Below are 18,487 nucleotides of genomic sequence, written 5' to 3' on the forward strand. Positions count from 1 at the left end.
TTTCTTCTCGACTTAGATCTGTGGCAATGTAAGCAGGTCGCGGATTTTCTCCTGGCTCTGCTAAGTCTATTTTCTTGGCGTTCTCTGGCCCATCGTAGGACTCGTTTGATTTAGGCTCCCTCATTGGTTGCTGAACCACCAATCTTCTTTCCTGAATGGTGTACTTACAATAGTGAGGAGGTACATCTATCTTTTTACTCCCATCACTCTCGTTCGTTCCATCGCTACTTTCCATTTCAGTTGTCCATACATTTTTAATTTTTTGTTTCAACTCATTGTATCTCGTTTTCCTTTCAATTTTCGTCATAATTGGGCTACCACAGACATTCAGTTTTTGCAACTCTTTTTTTTGGTTTGCTAGTTTTCTTAGGTTTCAACAGTCTGGATTTAAATCCTGAGTCAACAACCTTAAGAAATCTTCCTGACACTTTATCCTTAGCACAATCAACAGCATGAATGTTCATAAGGAAATGTGCCTTATCCTTAAACTCCGGCATGGGTCTCAACCTGGTTGGTGGACTGATATGGTGTCGTTTACTCTTGTATCTTTTTTGGCGTCTCTCACTTTGGTTTGGAAAATTGTAGAAGACGTCATTGTCTTGATCTCAATTGTCGTCTTCCTCCGTATTTTCCGACTTCTCGTCATCCGCGTTGTCCTTGTTTTCACTTTGATCAGAAGAATCATAAAATTCTTCTCCCTCCTGCTTGATTTCTTTAGTGGGGATGTCCACATAGCCCACTATCTTAATCTCAAGTTTCGTTTCTGTTTTATGGATCATCATATTTTCAGTATCTCCATCGTTCTCGTCCTCCTCCACAATTTTGCTCAACATGTAGTATGGTATGATATCATAGCCATTCTCATCACAAAATTTGGTGGGAGTGACTTCATTGACGCATACATCCAATGTAGCCAAAATTTGAGACCATTCTAGGGGTTCGAGCTTCTCTTCAGGAAAAGGTTCTCGTATATAGGCATCGTCTTCCAAGACCCTCTCTGGTGTCCTTTCATTGTGGTCAAATTCACTACATTGAGATGCCCCGCACATCCATATCTCCTTTTTCTTACAAAGCCACGCTGGAACCTCTGATCCACTAATGGTGGCTGAGTCAAATTCTTCCACAGGGGTCCTCGTGACATCATGGTAGCTATGATTTTTCATGTTTACGCGTGTAGTAGTTTCAGCATGTCTTAGATACAAATAATCATACCCCCAGTCCTGCACCATTTTGAGTTGCCTCATGAACGGCCTACCAAGGATAATTTCATAGTTATTCTTCTTGCCAAAATCTACTATGGCAAAGGTATGTTCGTACTCTATGCCACAGGAAGATACCACAATTGCCTCAAGAAATCCTATAGGCCTTTCTATGTGCCCATCCGTCAGTTGCAATTTCATTCTAGTTGTTCGTATTGCTGGTTTTTCCTATTTTTTCCATAGCATTTTGGTCGCAATGGCAATGCCAGCTCCACTATCAAGTATTTCCTTAGTCTCTATGCCGTTATACTCAACTGGTAGGGTTGTGTTGCTGTCTTCACCTTCACAATACTCTCCTACCTTGTTGAGTGGCACTGGTCTAGTGTTGACTTTCTTCGGTTCTGTGTCATTAAGCTCGGTTTCGAAGAACTTAAGAGGCGTCCTTATGCCAAATTTTTCAAGACATTTGCCCACTTCCATCCACATGCTTGGCCTAATTTTTAACAATTCTGCCAATGTGATTGTACACTTGACCGGAGTGGAGTCTGTCAGGATTTTAGTGTCCAATTGATTTGACCCGCCTATTCTTTGAGAAGGTACTCTTCGAATTTCTGACCTTGCCTCATAGTCCCCCATATATGATGGCAAATTTCTGAGTGATTGTGGTCTGCTATCTTTGGATGCAACTGAACCATTATCCCCTTGAAATGATTTAACATCTAAATCCCATGGAGGCTTATTCAAGTTCAGCTCCGAGAAAGGTGCTGACTCGACTGTTTTTGTCTCATATTTTTCTTGAGCTTTTCGCACCGTTTCCCATAGCTCTTCAGGCCAATTTTCTTCCACAATAGGGGAATATGGTGGAAAATCTTTCAGTGATTCATCAGTGCTATTAGGTACGTCTTTTGCATCCTCTACATCCGGTAAGGATTTAATGTTTTCTATCTTGTCGGGTATCCTTTGTTCGGTTTTGTGAGGTGTTTCATTGTTTGGTGGTTTGATTACTCTATCTCCTGCTTCCATAGGTGGAGGCTCCAGTAAAGCTTTTGCAGTTTCAATCAGCTGTTTGCACATCTCTAATCTCTGTTTTTCTATCTCTGGATATGGATATGTCATCCATCTTTGCTCTAGAGTCTGTCTGTTCTTCAATCTTGCTTCATATGCTTGCAAGATTGCATCTAAGGGTTCATTGATCTTATCTACCAATACCAACCCTCCTGAGCTTGCACTTCTTGGTCCTTCGGTTGATTTTAGAGAGTCGGACTCTCTTTGCTGTTTAAGTTGCTCTCGAGCTATCGTTAGCTCAGCTTCTACATCTTTTTGTTGTCGCTCACGTCTAGCTTTCATTTTCGCTCTTCGTTCTTTCCAAGGATTATCACGACTGACGGTAGACTTGTCAGTCTTGATTTCTTCTTGATTTTCATCGTTACTCTTGGGATGATTGTCATTTTTTCCTTGCTTGGGCTCTCGTCAAGACCTTAACAGGAATCGGAGTTTTGTTTTCTGACCCTCCACTGGAAGGTAGCGCTCCTAGCATATTCAAGGTCGTTTTTGCTCCTTTGCTCATGTTTTTAGGGAAATCAGGGATCAAGTGAGTAATTCCACACTCCGTGCAATATGCGTTGACCCTAATGATTTCGTCATGAGGGCAGTCCCTCAGCCAATGGTCTCCACCACACTTGTAGCATGGTCCTTTAGGTTGTTGAGGTGCTCCTGAATCTCTTATTTATTGGTGTGCAATTCTTTGCCCGCTCATGCCTCCGTTGGCTATGAACAACAGTGTTCTTTCATCCAGGCTATATCGTACTTCCCCCGCTGCCTGTGCAACAGTTGGTGGTCCTGTATTTCCTATCATGCTCCATGGTTCTGGTGTAGAGGGTTCGTCCGGTGGATAATAGACAGATTTTGCCACATATCCATTGGGATCGTCGTAGTATGCATGCATAGGTACCAAAGCCTTCTCATCCGACTCACTTAATGTGGGTGTGTATCTTATGCCGACTGGTCATAATCCTGGTAGGGGTGGTTGTTGTCCCAACACTAGTTGTGGTCTTTCTACACCTCCAGGTCCTGGTAGATTGCCAGTCTGATGTCTAGGCATCGGTGGGATTTGAGGAGATGTCGCCTGAGCTTGCGGAGCATATGGTCCTTCTCTCACATATCCCTTGTTATAATAACACTCCTCCATCCCATGGTTTTTCCATTTTTGTTCAATCGCACACCATTTTGGTTGTTTAGCTTGTGGTTTGGAATACAAGTTAATCTTTTTAAGCACCTCCTCTACAAGCTGCTCTTGGCTTACTGCTACTTCTCCTTTCAGTGTTGTCTTAGCAGACTTGCTTCCGCTTTGTTGCGAGGAAGAATCATCGTCAAGATCCTTGAACTCACCCTCGTTGTAGACCGCACAATTGTCCACAAGGTATAGAGCTTCCTTGGTTAAATCATTCAACGTCGTGCTCCTTTTCATATGTAAGTCCTTTTGAAGATCTGCATTCCTTAGTCCTTGGATAAATATAAGCATAAGTCTGGACAGAGTTGGCAGTTCTTCCACGGGGCAGAACTTAACATATATTTTTAATTGGAGGGCTGCCTTTCACACAGACTCTCCATCTTTCTGTTTGAATTTATGGATTTGCGAGACTGTATTATGAGCTATCCCTCTTTGTGACAATTCCTTGATAAACTCGTCAAACACTTCCTCCATAGACTCAAAGTCTCTTCGCTCCACCGAGTCAAACCATGTAGCAGCATCATCCTCTAAGGTTAAACCGAATCCTGCAAATTGGGTAGGAAAGTCTAACACCTCTTCAGCTCTAATTACACGCACAAAGGCTGCTACATGATCTCTCGGGTCCCTACTTCTCGTATATTTCTTGTTTACCCATTTTTGCACTTGAGAAGGCCTAATTCTATGATGGTCTACAAATCTCATCATGGGATCTCCCCGTCCTAGCCGATATACCTCCTCTGGTCTTCTGTAGTGGCCAGGTTCCTCTCCCAATGGTGCTCCTAATCCATAATTTCTAACAGTTCTCGTGAGAGATGGTTCATCTCTCCGAACTCGTTCTCGGGGTGTTCTTCCAAGCTCAGTTGACCCCTGAGTCTTTGGCTTACTCTCTCCTTCATACTGTGCATAGAGTGGTGGTTCTTGTAGATCCCTTAATCCTCGTGCGGTTTGATAACCCTCTCGGGTTCGGTCTTGTTCTAATGTAGCACTCTGTCGAAGCCATGCCTGCAATGATGATTGAGTAGCTGGTTGGTCCTGGTAGTTGGACGTCGGTGGTTGGATAGAATGTGAGGTAGCGTCATAATCTTCTGAAAAGGGATTAGTCGACTTGCTAGGGGTGTAGGTGGCTCTTGGTACTTCGTCGGGGCCATAGGTCGATGCTCCCGGAACTGTTGCCTTTTCAACCTCTTCTGGGAGAATACGTTTTTATTCTCGCCCGTATCTGTCAACAAAAACAATATCCTTCCCCATAGCAGTTTCATAAGAAAATAAGTAAAGAACCTTGTCTTTGCTTAATTCATTTGGGTAGAGTTCCTTGCATCGAAAGTAAGAGACTGTTCCCTCGCTTTCATGCTTGTAAATCCCTACATTCTCATTATAGGTTGGGACCCTGGTTGTTTTCTTATCATACATAAAAAGCGCTCCAGGTTGATCAATGTTAGGAGGCGGTTCTTGGGTTTCTGAAATCATTTTCCCTTTTGCCACATTATCCCCATATTTGTTGTAATCCTCAGGGTTACTCACTATCAGATAGTGGTTCCCCTTTTCGTCTCGGAATCTGTCACCATCATCATAGACTCGAATTATCTCTAGTCTCTGAGCCGGTCTTTCTTCAATACAAATACACTTGCGTCCTCGATAGTCAGAATAAACTAAGGCTCCCCTCGAGTTAGTTCCTTCCAAGAAGATTATAGTGAACTGGGTTTTGTTTAAAGGATGTAGGGAGGTGCTCCCCCCTGGCATTGGTCCTTCACCGTTGAAACCTCCTGGCTGTTGACTCCCCATCATGAAGAAGGACTTTTCCGACGAAGTGTCAGTATCACTACCCTCTTCAATGATTGGTGCTAATGGGTCTAGCCTCGTTTGAGTTACACTCTCTTCGGTGGACGTGGTGCTAATTTGACTTTTGACACTTTTAGCTCCCGACTTAACAAAGGCTCCCGACCTTAAATACATAAGAATGAAAGTTTGGTTGCAAACTTAAAGCTTACCTGGACTCCTTCTTCCGTATGGCTTTGTGCTGATCTCCTTCTGGGATCTACACAAGGATGGTTAGTCTGTTCACAAGGGTCTTTCAAGTCTATACAGCAACCCCTTAGTCAGTCTTCTGGTGGCCCAATTTCAAATATGAAATGATGGCTGGGATCTATATAGAGAGTATGTCCTAGCAGTATAGTCACAAATTGCAAAAAGTGTCTAATTCACTACTTTCTTAGTCTATCGCGATAGACTGACAATTTGCTCAGCACAAGTCAATTCAAAATTGTGACTTTACCCTTGAGTTCTAGTTACCCTCTATAGCCTATCCCTCAAGTTTTATGAAGTTTGGACACTTGGGTTGGGTTTTGGTCCCATTTTAGTATTTCAGTCAGAGCTTGATTCTCTATCTGACCCTCAGATTGACCTTCAGTGTTTTAAATGCCTTGAATTTTGGTGTGTCTGCTATTTAGGCCCTGATAAAACTCTCCCTAGGGAAAATTTGAAAGAAAAGTTCCCCAGAAACAATTTCCTTGGTCTATCGCGATAGACTAGGCACTTTCTCCAATTTTAGCATTTTTCTCAAGTTTTCACCACAGTTGGTTCAGCCTCCCCTTGTGTAGTGCATTGACCAATTTTGGAACTGTTTGGACATTTGGTCAAAGACTTCTTGCCCTTGTCTCTGAATTCAGACTCTAAACACCAGTTTTGAAGTTTTGTGGTCAAAATGGTGTTCAAATTCACTCAATTTTTGTGAGTACCTTTGAATTTATGTGTTAACCTGTGGTGTAAAGGTTTTTTGCTTGTTGCTAGTCAATCACCACCTTCATCAGTCTATCACGATAGACCAGGCAGAGAGCAAAGGGGATTTAATTTTTTGTTTGTTTTTGCATAGTCTTGTTCCCTGTGCCCATATAAGTCTATTCCCCAAGTTTTATGAAGTTTGGACTTATTTTGACCTCAAACTCAAGCACTTCACAAATTTCACTTTTCTAAGACAATTCACAACTCCATTGCACTTGAAGTGATGCAAATTTGATGACACTTCATCTTAAACTTGTGAACATCAGTCATACCCCATGACACAGTCAGTTTACCCTTGGCTAATGGTTATATCTCTTCTTGGCCTCTTTAGGTTCACTTAGTGTTTCCTTATGAAAATAACCTGTTTCTTTTTTTTGTTGGTTTTGGTCGCAGGTTTTATGTTTTCTCGAGTGTTGGATCATAAATTTCAATGTCGACTCTTTTCACCCCTTTCACGGGTATTGTTTCTTCTTTTTTTTTTTTGCGGTTTTATAGCGTTTTTCTACTCTATTTCTTCACAAGTATAACAAGCACTCAAAACCAAAAACCATAACTCCACATTATCCTACTTAACTAAATCTAACTAGTCGCAGACCCTCGGCAAGACACAAGCTTCCTGGCTATCCACTAGACCTCAGGATACTCTATCCTCGATCTTGTTCTAAAAGTTTAAGCTCTCTCTAGTCAAAACTAAAGTAAGATAACCATCACACGAGTGACGTAGATCTCCCTACTTAAGGTCTTGTGTCCTCGGCAGCGGCACCAATGTTTTAGGGCAAAACTACTCCCCTGTTCATACTCACCAGCACGACACAGACAACATACTTATCATCGGATGACACGAATAACCCGTAGGTGCACGTAGGCAATCTCGTTAGCTTGTCAGGCTGAGACCAATCTACACATACGCACTTTTATGATGCATCAATCACTAACCCTGGTAGAATGCAACCCACTCTATCCCTAAACGCGTACAACACAGTTTACACGTCCAATGAACTCGGAATCGCATCAAACTTACTAGGCACCATCCTCTCACTTGGATATACTTACCTATAAGTCTAATCTCACCAGATTTGAACCCTAGTTATCTCGAATACAGTCGCGATAGACTAACAGGTCATAATCCAAAAGCAGTCGAAACTTAAGTTTATGAGTATCTATGTGTAGCTAATCTCTTTCTCATTCCATAAAGCACTTGATTATTGAAAACAGAAACCGTTTGTGCTACTTACAAGCAAAACAAGCTCGAGGACGGATCGATCGCGATCAACTCGAAACGGTGAATGCGTAGCGTGGGCGCGTAGCTCTTGGAGAGACTACCGCAATGGTGTGGTCGCGTCGTGAATCCAATGAGGGAGAAGCGCGTAGCGAAGAGGATAAGACTCTCTCTCTCTCTCTCTCTCTCTCTCTCTCTCTCTCTCTCTCTCTCTCTCTCTCTCTCTCTCTCTCTCTCTCTCTCTCTGAGACTCGTACGACACAGGATTAATATTCAAATGTTCTTCAAAAATGGTTGTAAGGTGACTTTTATACTTTAGTCACCTTAGCTCAAAAATGTACATGGGGTTCTCTTACTCATTATTACAAAGTGGGAACAAATCTGAGTCCTGACTAACTGATTAATCTTTACATAACCCAGACGAATGGATCAAAATGATAAGACATCTTTGACATAAAATGGGAATTTGATATGCTTTACAAGATGGGCTCATTACAATAGTTGGACCAATGGGGCTCCAACATACACCTCCATCACAAATATTAGCATGTCTCCTCCCACCTTGGTGCAGACGAAGCAACAGTAAGAACAAATTTTGTTTGCAAACTAACAATCTCAACATGAATTATTTGCCTTGTCAACTTCTTGCTTAATGCAACATGCCCTCTAGTTGTAAGAATAGGTGATCCCATATGGGTAAAGTTGCACTTCATAAATGTCAAAAAGATCCCATTGCTTCTTCGCATGCACTCCCACCCTTTACTTGCTGGACATCTCCTACAAACAATGCATTCAAGAAAATTACATTCCGTGATGGTGTACATGGTGACCAAAACAATGCCCCATCTCTTGATGGGTACAATATCCATCAATCTCACCCTACCTATGTGAAATGAACCTCTTTGCCTACTTCCACTCTGTCATTTCTTCAAGCTGGAGCCAATCTTCTTTGCCTCCGTCAATCCATGTCTGCCATCTTTGTCAACGTCTAATATGATCAATGATTCTCTTTGCGGAATGATTCCAAGAGGTGCGATGCAAATAAATGACCAAGCTTGATAGAAATTTTTGACAATGCAATGTAGCACTCTCAATACAGGGTTCAAGTCTTATTGCTTCATAGTAGATGGTTCTCTTTATTAAAAGAGTTAAAATTCCTCTCGAGGAATTTGAAGATACAATAGAAATGCTCAGGTTTGTTGCTAATCCTATCCAAACTACTTGAGTTTGTTATCGACCTTGCCCGGTTGCTACCTGCATAGTCCCATATACTGGCACAACCCAATCAGGCCTTTGGTTTGCTCCTTGTGCATGGTCCTTGCCCCCTCTTTCTCTACTCCCAGCACTTCTCAAAATACTACTAATTTTATATTTGAAGGTGAGAAAAAATTCAAAATTTATAGAATTTAGTGTAAACATATTTCAATATAATCAATTTACCTCGAATCTCTAATCTGTAGGTTACACATCACACACAAATAGCCGTCCAGCCTCGGGGCTGCAAGCAATAGATGTGGGCTTCTCTCTCTCACACACACAAACACACACACAAAGCCTGACAACCTCCAAGTAGCCAGGAGTCGACATGGGATCCTCTCCTCTCTCTCTCTCTCTCTGTGTGTGTGTGTGTGTGTGTGTGTGTGTGTGTGTGTGTGTGTGTGTGTGTGTGTGTGTGTGGTGTGTGTGTGTGTGTGTGTGTGTGTGTGTGCAAGTCGCTAGAATTAAAAAAAGAGGCACAATGACCCAACAGCGAGGAAGGTTCAAAAGTTGGCAAGGGTGCATTCCGTACAAATCTTGGAGAACTCCACACGTGGAGGCCCTCTCCTTTCTCAAAAATTCTGATCTCCATCCTATATTGTATATAGAGATTATATATGTTTTATTTCTATAAAGTAGCACTACCTTTATTCTGTTTTGTTCGAGCAGTTGATATGCATTAGGGGTGTTTTATTTCTATAAAGTAGCATTGCCTTTTAACACGTATTTTTTGAGGAGTGCCTTTAGTATGCATTAACAATGTTTTGTTTGCGTATCGCAATGCTCGAAAAAACATAGGCTCAGTGTAATCCCACCTACACATGTTGACAGTTACCTCTAAATCTTATATTTGAAGGGAAAGAATTGTGTACTATCTAGTGCTCAAAAAAACCTAGGCTTAGTGTAACCCCGCCTACCTCTAAATTTTAAATTTGAAGGCGGGAAAAATTTAGTGCCTTTGAATGTAGCCAATTCACCTCTAAAATTTATCGGATGTAGGTTTTCCATGTTCTTAGAAAGGAGGATCGTGTATCGACTATTGCTTGAAAAAACTGGTTTAGTGCATTCCCAACTAAAAAGTTTTAGGTTTTAACACTACATTCTAAGTTTAAAGGCGAGAAAACCTACAAATAGAGAAATTTCTTGTAAAAACCTTCAAGCTACCTCTAAAAGAATGCGGTTAACAAAGAAGGGGAAAAAAGGTGTGCTCACCTCGCAAAGAGGATGTCTGTGGGAATTGTGTATATCGTCTCGATGCATCGATGGTACCATGATGCAAGTTGTTCCTTCTCAACTTCAGCCAAGAACCATTGGTTGTCATCGAACTCAACTCGTTGCCTATTGTCAAACAAAACTTCCAACATTTCTCTCAGTGGCCTATGGAAGCAAGCTCCTCGTTGGAGATTTTTGCCTATGTGTGTGTGTGTGTGTGTGTGTGTGTGTGTGTGTGTGTGTGTGTGTGTGTGTGTGTGTGTGTGTGTGTGTGTGTGTGTGTGTCCATCTTGGAAACACAAACAATGGAGCGTTCTCGCCACTGCTCTGAAATTCCATTTTCAGAACCTTATCCAATTCCTTTTGGTGAGTTATCCAAAAGGGATTTCAAAGAAATGAGCTAATTTTTACATTTTTAAACTAATTTCCTCAAAATGTAGGCGGGGTTTTTCCTTTTCCTCTTGTTCTCAAGTGGCACAATTGCAAGGCGAGACACACTTTTCCTGAACATTGGTTAGCACACTCTCTTTCTCTCTAAGTACTTCCACTGCCCAGAGTCTCTCTCTCTCTCTCTCTCTCTCTCTCTCTCTCTCTCTCTCTCTCTCTCTCTCTCTCTCTCTCTCTCTCCATCCATGCACTGGCAACAGCGCTCGAAAAAACTTTTTTCCAAAAATTTGGCAAACGTATATGTGAGAAATTTTTGAGGTAAACTGACTAAGGACGGGGTCACATGAGGATTAGTTTCAAGTACATTTGACACATAACTAAGCCTCAGTCATGTTCACGACTCACATAAGAAAATGGAGGCAGCACAATAGAACTATGCCCAATGTTTTGCAACTATGCCGACATTGGCATAGTTGCAAAGGAAACTTCTTGGGAGCATTCATGAATGAAATTTAAAAAAATAAAAAATTTTAAAAAGCTACTTACCAAAAAGGCGGAGCCAATCCGACTTCTCGCTGCCTGAAGATGGGCCCTCGTTGTCAGCACTCTGCTCCCTGTTGCCAGGCTCGGAAACCTACAACTACCTTTCGTCAACACCCATTCCCCCTCATTGTGAATCTCCAATTGCAGGTCCTCGCCACCCTCTGACAATGCCCCACGTGACCATGCTGAGGACTTTCGTTGCCCGCCATTATTGGGGGAAGGTTTAGTAACAAATAGTTATCCCAATGGATAACTATGCCTTGCGTGACCATATTCTAAATTTTGTAGGTTTTCTCACTAAAAATATTGAAAGAAAAAATTACCAAAATACCCCTCAAATTTTTAAAATTCTCAAAATACCCTTGTATCTATTTTGGTTGGATTGTTCAAGAATTTATAATTTTTATTCCTTTTTGAGAATTGAGATCCAATTTTGAGTGCTTAGCATGTAATTTGTCACAAATTACCTTGCAAAAAAGGCAATTATGTCAAAAAATAATGAAGCAATTCATCTCCAAAGCCTACATGACCAACTCAAATTCTAGTTTTAACATCTTGTATTGATAGACAATCGTGTCTTCTTATAAGAGGCTACAAAAAAAATCTATCTTTGGAGAAATTTAATCTCACAACCAGGAGTATTTTGGGAATTTTGGAAAATGTGAGGGTTGTTTTGGAAATTTTTGAAAAACTATTGGGGGTATTTTGGTAATTTTTGAGATTTGAGGGATATTTTGAGAATCTCCACAAATTAGAGGGCTATTTTGATAGTTTTCTCATATTTAAATGGAGTGTTACCATGCACCGAGCAATTTTTTCCGAGCAAGGACAAACCCGAGCAAGTGTTTGTACACGATATAGTAAATTTTATCGCCAACAGAATATTATCATTTATTATATATTCATGCATCATTTGTTCATTTATACACCAATACTCTTTTCCTTGTCATCTTGTCCTATCTATAATACAAGGTTGTGATCTTCATACAAACACGCCCTTCTCACATGACACATCGCCGTTGACAAACATCATTAATTATGAAAGACTTCTTTTGTTACAATAAAATCATATTTTTTCTCAATTGACCAATATAAGATTTTTTTAATCAATTTACAAAAACAACAACCAAAATTTATACAGTTCTATGCCTAAATTTTTTAATAAAGGCATCATCATAATTGAAAAAAGTTAGTTGTAAATATAAGTTAAATAATTAGGATCTTTTTATCATACAATGTAACAACAAGCTCAAAGCTTAGGGGTGAGTTTTCATATGAAGAGCTTTTTTCCCAAAAGATTGAAGATTCTACCCTTTCTATTTTGAATCATTGTTTGAAAAAGTATGGTAGATGTCAAATATCAAGAAGGCCATAACATCCACCACTCAATGGACAAGCACAAAATTGGAATATGTTTTACATGCTTTCTCATGTGGAATATTCATGTCACCACCAATTATAAGAGTCAAATTCTGCTCCAATCGATGAAGATCAAAGCCATGCCCTACTATAAAAGGTAGTATTGGAGCCTTCTTCGTAATGACAATGGATTGTTTTGCAATTGATCATGTCTGTCCACCAAAATGAACAACGCTAAGTGAGAGAAGATGCTTAGATCTCTCTCTCTCTCTCTCTCTCTCTCTCTCTCTCAAAAAAAAAAAAAAAAAAAAAAAGAGAAACAATATCACTATCAGAGGCATATTAATTAGCGATCGATTTTCAACAAAAAACGCCATAGAAAACCGGTCATTAGTGTATTTTCAAAGCACAAAAAATGAAAAATCTCAGTTAGTTTTGAGGGTTGCCTTGAAGGAAATCGGCTAGATTTGGCAAATTAAAGTGTTAAACCCTCAAAAAATCCTAAATTTTATGTGGAAATTTTCAATGCTCTCCTTTTTTCCATTGATTCCTAGGTGTTTGGGAAAAATGTGTCTCAGCTTAATATCGTGCCTTTTTCAATTTCAAAAGTGTCAGTATGTCCCAACAATTTTTGAAAAAAAAAGTACGACACGAATCCCAAGAGATGCCTGTTGCAAAGACAAAGGATGGGATTGCCAAATGGAAGGGCGTGGAGTCATCTACTATAGCACGCCTGGCACGAGCAATAGCGTGGGATCAATGATATTAGTCATTGACATTAGAAAATTTCGTAGGTCATTTGGAGGGCCTTGTAAGAAATTATATTTCTCTCTCTAGAAACTTTTTATAAAATGCACTTGCACCTTGTGAGTACGTCCAAAAGGACAACCAGACACTCTAGAAAGTAGATTTATATTCCCAATCGTCCTTGAAAACGGTCACTTTTTTATTTAATGCGAGCGTCTTTTTCAAGAGGCAGGTGCGGCGCATTCAATGCAGCTTACGTCATCACTAAAAGTTGAAAAGTCACAAACTATCAAATAGTGATAGATTTTGAGGCTTTTGACACCACCAATGCGTCCGGAACGCCAAAATACCCTAAAAACGAATGTCTACTTGCCTCATTCCGACAACCGGAGAGGCAAAAAATGTCAAAAAACCCAAAAAAATGGGCTTTTTACTTAAGGCGCGCGAGGAGGCATTTCTAAATTCTAGAATGCCCCTCTGCGCGCCGTTAGTACAAAGTTCCTTTTAGTGATTTTTGGACACTTATCTTTCCAGAAAGCCCCTTTTTAGAGGTTTTTGGACATTTTCCTCTCAAAAAGCTCCCTAAAAAGAGGAAAAAGGGGCTTTTTACTAACGGCGCGCGAGGAGGCATTCCAAAATTCTAGAATGCCCCTCTGCACGTCGTTAGTACAAAGCTCCTTTTAGTGATTTTTGGACACTTATCTTTCCAGAAAGCCCCTTTTTAGAGGTTTTTGGACATTTTCCTCTCAAAAAGCTCCCTAAAAAGAGGAAAAAGGGGCTTTTTACTAACGGCGCGCGAGGAGGCATTACAAAATTTTGGAATGGCCCCTCGCGCGCCGTTAGTAAAATGTTCCTTTAGGGCTTTTTGACATTTTTTTGCCTCTTTGGATGTCTGAGCGAGGCAATTGGACATTCATTTCTAGGAGATATGTGCGTTCCGAACGCATTGACAATATCAAAAGTTTCAAAATCTTCCACCACTTGATAGTTTTGTGACTTTTTGAGTTCTAGTGATGACGTAGCCCGTATCAAATGCACCGCATCTACCTTCTGAAAAAGGTGCTTGCATTAAATGAAAGAGAGTGCTCGTCGTCAAGGACCACTAGATTATTAAATGAGGAGAGGGACACCTTTTATATTTTTGTTAATATCAATCTATTTTTCTACGTAACGTAGGCTATTCTCTCATTGGAGGAGCTTATTTTCCTCTCTCTTCCAAAAGGCCCTCCAAAAGACCTCCGAAATCTCCTAATGCGACAACATGGCCAGGCAAGTTTTGGGGAGTCTTGGTTATATTTTTTTATTAATGCACTACTCTATGCTACGCAGCATATGCAGTCTTCTACGTGGTTAGCTCAATTGACTTGAAGATGTGCGTGTGGAGTAGTGAGAGTTCGAGTCCAGCTTTCTAAGCTTTTGGTTGGACAACTTGCAAAGTTCTAATGTTGCACCCGTTGGAATCTCAACAAGATTGCAACAAATATAGTAATGAACCTATCAGTATGTTGAACCGAGTAGTAGGCCAATTGAGGGTAAGCAAAAAAGGAGAAATTCTACCCCAATATAGAGAAAATGGTGTAAAGCCCCAAAAAATAAGCTTAATTTTCTTGAACTTTCTCCCGGTAAATTCAAGAAAAGGAATTTGTATGTTTGGAAAAATGGTTTTTCTTGAAAAGTAGTCCCTACAAACGCTCTTGGTGAGCACTGCCTCGCAAAATGTAATTTCTCTTTGTCGAAAAAAGAATGATAATAAGATGTCTCATGTCTTGGTGGGTATTCAGTATTAACAAACCAGATACGAATCTTTGCTTACACAGAAGACAAAAAGTAGTTCAACCTTGATAAAAGGTGGTCCTCCAAACAAGAAACCCATAGCACGCGCGCACGCACACACACAGGTTATCTTACAACTTCCTCTTGAATTACCGACCATGGTCAATGTTGAGGCGGCTTTGATAGAATCATGATACACGATGATTACATGCATTACTTATTTTTTAAACCAGAATTTTTTTTTGCCAATTTAGAAGTCAGCAGTCGCTTGTCAGTTTGAAAGGGCCACATATTGAAACCTCACCATCAATCCTATTGCTCGCACAAGACACCCGATCAACGCAATTATGACGAGGGCTAGCATACCTCACAAATATTAGATGAACTCAATTATGACATTGAGGACTAGTATCACAATCAAAAGAGCCATCAAGATGAGGCACACCATTGAACACCCACTATTTGCCTTCTTCCCTAGTACGCCTAGCCTCCTCTGCATAGCCTTCAATCGTGTATTTGTCGTCATCTAAATTATCCAAAAGCTTTGTGTGCAAATCCAACTCTTCGTTTATAGCCAAGGCAATGTGTTTTGTGCTTGTCACGTCTCTTCAAGCTTCAAAAGGTCATCATCCTGATCCCGCATGATATGTCGCTGAAGGCCAACAATTCCAGAGTTATCTAGGCCTATTGTTCTATTGTTCTCTTTAGGTTCCCCTCTCCCATCCTGACCGAATAGATTAGTCCTATTAGAAGCTTGGGAGGAATTATGGCTATTTGACATCTGATTCATCCTGGAACGAAGACTCGGAACCATGTCTTGTCGTTTGCTCAAGTTCTTTTCATTCAAAGATTTGGTGAGGGAAGGATTTCTCAGGAGGGACTGAAGGCTGTCAAGGCGGGTACCAAGCATGGTGATCTTCCGTCTGGTGGTAGAAACGAGGCGGGAATTGTCAGCAGCACGGGAACCATTGCCAACAGGTGCTGCAGAGTTGCGCTCTGTAATGCGGGATGCTATCCGGACTGCATCTTCAAACTCTCGCATCCATAAATCATTTTGTGTCATCGTATATGACCCTACAACGGCGTGCAAAGGAAGAGCGGTGCGGATCTCTGCAAATTGGTACCAAGTTCATGCGGGAATGAAGGGTAGGGGCACCTTCAAAACGCACGCACATCCCCCACAGAGAGGATGAATGGCTTTTAGCATCTGCAAAATCGACGTCCGCAAATACAGCTTCCATGGATGGAGTGATAACTCTGCTACTTCCATGCGAAATTATGGTCTCACTACCATGGGCAAAGTCATCCCAAGCAACTGCAACTTCGGAGGCTTTGTGCACAGATTTACCATTCACGAGCCTTGCTTGGTTTGATAACATGTCAAAGGCTGTGTAGAAGCCATTTCCATCACCACTGTAGGAGGAAACTGAGGCTGGTTCCATCTGTATCTCCTGCAAATGAATTGAGGCAAGAAGTGCAAATAGAAAAATGAGACATTCACACATTAAAGACAGGTGGGAGCAGTCACAAAGAAGTTGAATGAACAAAACAAACTAGACTTCATTTAAAGGCACGCTTTTTTGCAGCAATGAACCCCTTAAAGATACCTTGCAAACCATTAATGATCACAACAACCATTAAAAAATGATTCATTGATGATCACAGCGACCAAGAAACCTATGTTAATTAGTGAATGAACCTAGGGCAATTTGCAATCAACGGAAAGGTATCTATTTTCTCGATGATAGAAGGAAATAAGACAGTCATATGAATATCTGACGCACAATGAAGAAAACATGCAAATTCTTGTTATTGTTAGCCAACAGCTCGGTAAGTTAACGATCGTATTTCTGACAAGGTAACTAGGGGGAGATCCAAAGATTCATTATAAGGGTTAGTGATGGCGATGCGAGTGGGCGAGCAGGGTAAAGTGGGTGTGTGCACAAGTACGTGGGGCAAGGGCCTGTCTACTGCTGGTGGGAAGCTTTTGGCCATAAGCGGCGTGTTTTGCTTACGGTGCTTGGCTTACTGCTTCAAGCAACGAGCACTGTGTTGTTGGAGCTTGGTTGTTCTTCATATTGTGTCGCGGAGCTTGGTTTCCCTCCAGTTGTAGCCCTTGGGTTGGTGCTTGGCCAAGTGAAGTGGGGGTAATCCACGGATCATGACCCATCATGAGCTTCTGCAACTAGTTTCTGACAAGGTAAACTAGTCAAACCTGATGCTAATCGAAAAAGTGTGAATTCGAGATGCTACAAGGTGTTCTGAGCTTCCTGCAGTACCGACAAGCCTTAACTTCACCTCATCAAGGCCCCCACGCCCAGGTCACTCCCTCGACGAAGCTGCATTGAAACTCCAATGTTCTCAGGACAACACACGCTCTCTCTCTCTCTCTCTCTCTCACACACACACACACACACACACACACACACAGTTTTAAAAAAAACTCTCTGAAAGAGCGCGCGCCAGCGCGCTCTCTTTCAGAGAATTTTTTTTTTAAGGGAAAATTACCAAAATACCCCTCTAATTTGACGAAATTCCGAAAATACCCCTCAAATTTCAAAATTTCCCAAAATACCCTTGTACAAAAACGAATTGAGATCCATTTTTGAGTGCTTAGCATGTAAATTTGTCACCAGTTACCATTGCAAAAAAGGCAATTATGTCTAAAAACAATGAAGCAATTCATCTCCAAAGCCTACATAACCAGCTCAAATTGTAGTTTTAGCATCTTGTACGATAGACAATCACTCTTCTTGTGAAGACCTACAAAAAAAATTATTTTTGGAGAAATTTACTCTCACAACCAGGGGAATTTTAGAAAATTTGAAGGGCATTTTTAAAATTCATGGCAAAATATAGAGGGTATATTGGGAATTTCCTCAAATTAGAGGGGTATTTTGATAATTTTCCCCTTTTTTTTAAGAGTGTGTGTGTGTGTGTGTGTGTGTGTGTGTGTGTGTGAGAGAGAGAGAGAGAGAGAGAGAGAGAGAGAGAGAGAGAGAAGAGTTGCCTATCTTGTGCACTCGCTAATAATCTCTAGACTAGTAATGGCGAGCTCTATGGCTTCTTTGGCAGTTGTTGCTCCCTTGTTGTCGCCCCGACATAGAGCCTTTCCAAGAGCTTCTCCGACGCCCTGGACGAACATCATGCGTTAGGGAATTCTGACAACTTGGACCCTTGGTCCAATTTGATTTTCATAGAGAAGCAGCTGCAGTGGGACTAAAAGGTGGATATGCAGCTAGACGGTGACAAAGAGAATGACAATAAGGAGTTTACAATGATTTTGGTCAGCCGCATGTCTGCATGGTTGGAGAGGTATGCATGCACGTGCTATTCAAGGATATGCGTGCAAAAAATTTTAAGGGTGTGTTGGCGCCGCTCATGCACATGTGTCTGCACCCAGCTTTGTGCGAGGCAGTTGTGACCCAGCTTAAGAGGCAGATGGTGGACGTCTTTTGATTGGGCACGATGAGACAGTAAGCATGCGGCAGTTTTCAACGGAGAGAGAGAGAGAGAGAGAGAGAGAGAGAGAGAGAGAGAGAGAGAGTGATGCCTATCCATTGTCGTGTAGCACAGATATGGAGGTCCATGGGGTGGACTGAGGAGGCGGGTGTCAATCTCATCGAGCTGGGCAGCCTCCGATCAAAGTCGACATTTGGTGTCTCTAAACTCTCTTGAAGAAATTTGAGAGAATCGTAGACACGGACCCACTTCCTGTTTGCCATGTGGCAATTTTGAGAGACGCCTCTCTCCATGATGGACAAGTCAGCAGACTAGGAATTT

The 18,487-nt window shown here is 41.3% G+C and overlaps 1 pseudogene; it reads right to left on the reverse strand.

Moving 5' to 3' along the window:
• Positions 1–15,080: 15,080 nt before the first annotated feature.
• On the reverse strand, positions 15,081–16,323 carry LOC147451781 (syntaxin-52 pseudogene; annotated as a pseudogene).
• Between the last annotated feature and the right edge of the window lie 2,164 nt (positions 16,324–18,487).

This window comes from Adiantum capillus-veneris, chromosome 8 (genome assembly GCF_014529385.1).
Source record: "Adiantum capillus-veneris isolate H3 chromosome 8, ASM1452938v2, whole genome shotgun sequence".
NCBI lineage: Eukaryota > Viridiplantae > Streptophyta > Polypodiopsida > Polypodiales > Pteridaceae > Adiantum > Adiantum capillus-veneris.